This window comes from Oryctolagus cuniculus, chromosome 11 (assembly GCF_051225735.1).
Source record: "Oryctolagus cuniculus isolate XC-2025 breed Fujian yellow rabbit chromosome 11, ASM5122573v1, whole genome shotgun sequence".
Classification (NCBI taxonomy): Eukaryota; Metazoa; Chordata; class Mammalia; order Lagomorpha; family Leporidae; genus Oryctolagus; species Oryctolagus cuniculus.
Genome location: NC_142877.1, coordinates 13,374,048 through 13,378,586, shown reverse-complemented (window position 1 = coordinate 13,378,586; position 4,539 = coordinate 13,374,048). Strand labels below are relative to the sequence as shown.

The following is a 4,539-nucleotide window of genomic DNA, read 5'->3' as shown; positions in this document are numbered from 1 at the left end:
CCACGGTTTACTCACTGTGTGGCCTTGGGCAAGTAGCTAGGTCTCTCTGTGCTTCCGTTTCTCACGTGCAGAATGGAGGGGTGTGAGGCTCGCGTGAAAGTGCACAGGGCTGGGAGTAAGTGCTAGCAGTGTGTGTGTGGGGGGGGTGTAGAGTGGGATGGGTGGGGTGTGGAGGGTCACAGCCAGCTGGGGGAGGGGCTGAGCAGAAAGCCAGGGAGGAAGACAGGTGTTTGAGGCTGAGGCTTGAGGGAGGTGTGGGGTTCATGCTGTCTGGGCCTCGAGTCTCCCCTGGGCCGTTGCTCCAGCCTCCTTCCTGCTTCTCCGGTCTGTTCTCAGCCCCTTTGGAGTGGACCGGGTCACTGCTTCGTCTGCAGCCTTCACTGGCTCCCCTCCGTAGGCGGAGGGGATTCTCGAGGGGTGGGGGGGTGGGGAGAACTCCCAGACTCAGGGACGGCCTCAGGTGATGCCCTGGGGGTGTCTCAGTTCCCTCTCAGTGCCCAGGACATCCCAGGCGGAGGCCGCCGGGAGGTCAGCTCAGACTCAGAGCCGTCGGCCAACAGTGAGAACTCAGCATCTCCAGTTTGTCCTAAAACTTGACTTCTCCCTCCGTTTCCTTCTCTGCTCGGCTCCTCAGTGTCATGCTTGCTTGTGTGCCCTCCTGCCTCCTGCCTGCTGGGCTGCCCCCCGCCCCCGCCCGGCTCCCTCTTGGCTCATCCTCTGCAAGCTGGCCCTCAACACTCAACACAGGTGCACCGTCAGCTGCACGCCAACCCTTCTTGTCCAGGACTCCATCAGGTCCCGTGGCCTTGAACCCCACCAGCGATTGCCAAAGGCACCTCCTCAGGTTCAGGTCAGTTTCCAGCTGCCTTCCTGATATCTTCCCTCGGATGTGCAGCCTGGTGTTGGGGAGCAGAGCCTGGCACGGCCCCCGCCCTCCGCCTGGCCCTGTGGCAGTAGCTGGTCAGCCAACCAGGACGCCTCCTTAATTCCCTGGCCTCCTCACCCTCCCCATCGGATCCATCAGCCACGCCTGTCACTTTACCTACAAAACAAGGTCTGAAACAGCCCTGGAGTGAGCCCGTGTCACCCCTCACTGCATGCAGCGGTGGCCGCTGCCCCGGTCTCGCTGCTGCCTCCTGGCACCCCGAGTGCCCAGCACACAGCAGCCAGAGGGGCTCTGCAAAGCCGCCATCCGGTGACGTCACTCCGCTGCTGAGAGTGCGCACAAGCACCCCACCCTTTGCCCTGGCTCCCAAGGCCTTGTGTGCTGCAGTCGTTTTCTGGCCACGCGTCCCCCTTCATCCCGCAGGGCTCTCCCCTCCTTGCCCACTCCGGGACTATTGCACGGCCCCATTTTGTCCTTGAACTTACCAAGTCCCCCTCCACCGCCTCCCTCTGCCCGGATTCTCGCCCTTGGCCTTGGTGTTCTCGCAGCTTCTCTTCCTCAGCTGTGTGCTGAGGGCCAGCTCCCCGGGAGGCCCTCCCTGACCACACTGCAGTAATGTGGCTCCCAGAGATGATGGCACCCCTGTCTCTGCTCTCTGCAGAGTGGGACACGTTTCCTGTCTTCCACTGGTGGCTGTTTTCTTTCATGCAGTTGAAGAGGCCCTGGCGCTGGTTCGAGTCCCAGCTGCTCCACTTCTGATCCAGCTCTCTGCTGTGGCCTGGGAAAGCAGTGGAAGATGGCCCAAGTGCTTGGGCCCCTGTACCCATGCGGGAGACCTGGAAGAAGCTTCTGGCTCCTGGCTTTGGATCAGCACAGCTCTGGCCATGGATGGAATACCTCTCTCTCTGTCTCTCCCTCTCACTGTCTATAACTCTACTTCTTAAATAAATATTTTTTTTTAAAAGAGGCCCTGTGAGTAGAAATGTCACCTGTCACTTGTCACTCAGTGCTGAGAATGGTGTCTGGGTCATAAGAGATAATTAGGACGCGTTAGTTGATTGCATTAATGAGTTTTATTTATTTTTACAATTCCCCTTGATGAATGGATAGCTGGTGTCATTGTTTTTCCATTTTAGCTAGGGATATCCAGTTTCCTTTGAAGAATAAAGCAAGAAGGATCTGATAAGAGACTTGTGTCTAGAATGCGTGAGAACTCATCTATAAAAAGAGAAATACAATTTAAAAAGTGGGCAAAGGATTCAACGGACATTTATCCAAGTGTGCCCAAAAGCACACGAAGGGGTGTGCAGCATCCTTGTGGGAGAAACACAAATCCAACCCGCAAGGAGACACCCGCTGGGACCACAGTGCGTTATTCCGGCGTTAGAGAGGCTCCGGTCAGGGTGGCAGACGATGGCGAGTGTCGGCAGGCCGGGGAGAGGTTAGGCTGCTTGTACGTCCCTGGGGGAGTATCCCTGGGTGCAGACACGTTGGAGACGGTTCGGCAAGTCCTCAGAGAGGTAACCGCCGCGTGGCCGTCACCGTGTGGTGTAGCGGTGCCTCGCCTGGTTCAGACCCAAGAGGAACGGAAGCATCTCCATACAGAGCTCCTACACGCATCTCATTCAGAACAGCGAGGCAGCAGAAACAGCTCCAGGGCCCCTCGAGGAACAGGTGAACAGTGTGGGGCATGCACACCCAGTGGAATATTATACGACAAGGAAAAGGAGTGGGCACGGAGCCCTGCCCGCACCGAGGCTGACTCTCGGACAGTCTGTGCTGCTCCAGGGAAGCCCTCACAGGAGGGCCCTGGTGTCCGACTCCGGCGACAGGAAGCGTCCGGAACAGCGAGGTCTACAGGAACGGGAGGCCAGTCCTGTGGGGGGAGGGCAGGCCAGTCCTGCGGGGGGGGGGGCAGGCCAGCCCTGCGGTGGTGGTGGGGAGCTGGCGAGGGGGAGGGGGCAGTGCCCGATACCAGGGGGCCGGGTTACTTTTTTGGGGGTGAGGGTAATTGTTCTGTGCGACTTGGGGAACACACTAAAAACCACTGACCTGTACAGTTTAAAAGTGAATTTCATGTTATGTGAATCACATCTCAATAAAATTATTACTAAAGGAAACATGACGGTGGTACAGGGCGGCAGAGCCATGGGAGGGGCCGTGAGAGGCTGCCGTTGGCTTCCCGGCTTACAAGGGCAACGTCTAGACGCCCGGCTGAAGATCCCGGCTCCATGGCCCACTGTCCGCACACAGCTGTATTGGCCAGAACACCCCGGCACCTCTCCAGTTACTTACCTTTGCGACTGTGGGGCCCCTTTCTCCTCCTGGTATCATTCAACCCACTCAACCTCGGTGGGCCCGACACGGGGTGGGCACGGGCCAGGCACTGGGCCCCCGACTGCTGATCCAGTGCAGGGAAGCCAGGCGGACGCTCACGGACAGGATGGGGCCGACCCAGCTCCCGGGCAGGATGGGGCTGACAGATGAGCACCGTGCAACGCCGGGCCTGGGGAGCAGTCCCAGGAGAGTCCGTGGGAGAGCGGCGGGAGGACCCGGAGGTCGGGACAGCCCCCCACCCCCGCCCCAAGCAGGGGAGAGCGTCCCAGACAGAGGGGCAGTCTGGGTGGAGGCCTCAAGCCCAGAAGGTGGGAGGAAGGGGTGGGGAAGAAACAGAACAGGGAGGGAGCGGGCGAGCGAGTGCCAGCCTGGCAGCCAGGGCCTTGGCACCGCAGCCAAGGAGTCTGTGTGTTTCCGGAGCTCTCTGAGGCTCCATACCATACGACGTTCTGGTTATGGTGCCGGTAGATCCGGGCCCCCTGCGAGACACAGCCATCTGCTTCCCGTCTCTCCTCCCGGACAGGCCCGGCTCACGGAGACACCGGATGCCTGGATTGACCTGCCGTCTCCTCCACTTCGTGGAGTTACTGCTAGTCAGGGCCCAGCGGCCTCGGCGGCCCCAGGGCCCTCGCAGGGCGTGCTCATTAGAGAATGAGTGAGCGAATGAGCGTCTGCCCACCTGTCACGAATTCCTAGGGGCCGAGGCCCCCGGGACGTCCATCCCCAGTGCCCAGGACGCTGCCTGGCAGAGAACAGACACTTGAGGTTGAACTAGATGAGTCGCTTCTGGGAGGGGGTGCCCTGGGCAGGCTGGCAGTGGGGGCTGATACCAGTGCCTCCTGGCCCCACGCGGAGATGCCCAGATGGCGGGGGTCTCGGGGCCCAAGTCGTGGGCTGTGCTGTGTGGACAGGAGTAGCCTGGGTGTGTGGGGGTGGTCCTGGGGGTCCCTGACCTACCCTGCTCACGAGTTCCTCCGCCCCAACCTCTTCTGAGGGCGATGGGGGGCTGGGACAGATGGTGGGGGACAAGGAAACCCCCTGCCCTCCTCCATCTGTTACATTTAATTGACTTCCCGCAGAAAGAAAAAAAAATAATAAACCAGTTGCAAGGATGAAATTGCTAATTAAAAGGCCCTCTGATTAGATAGACAAATATTTACCAATTATGCCTGACCCTGCCTGTCCCTCTTATGTCAGCAAACTCCTCTGTCGGTTCCGTGGCTGCGTCACGGCCAGCTGGTGGCTCTTCCCCCAATCCGTCTCTGGGGATCAGGCTGACTGTGGGCCAACCAGGGGAGGAGAGAGGCGAATGCTGG

The 4,539-nt window shown here is 59.8% G+C and overlaps 1 long non-coding RNA gene across 1 annotated transcript; it reads left to right on the top strand.

Moving 5' to 3' along the window:
• Positions 1-640: 640 nt before the first annotated feature.
• On the top strand, positions 641-1,853 carry LOC149123339 (uncharacterized). The gene is made up of 2 exons (XR_016215805.1): positions 641-850; positions 1,598-1,853. It is a non-coding gene; the product is annotated as an uncharacterized LOC149123339 (long non-coding RNA).
• The last annotated feature ends 2,686 nt before the right edge of the window (positions 1,854-4,539 follow it).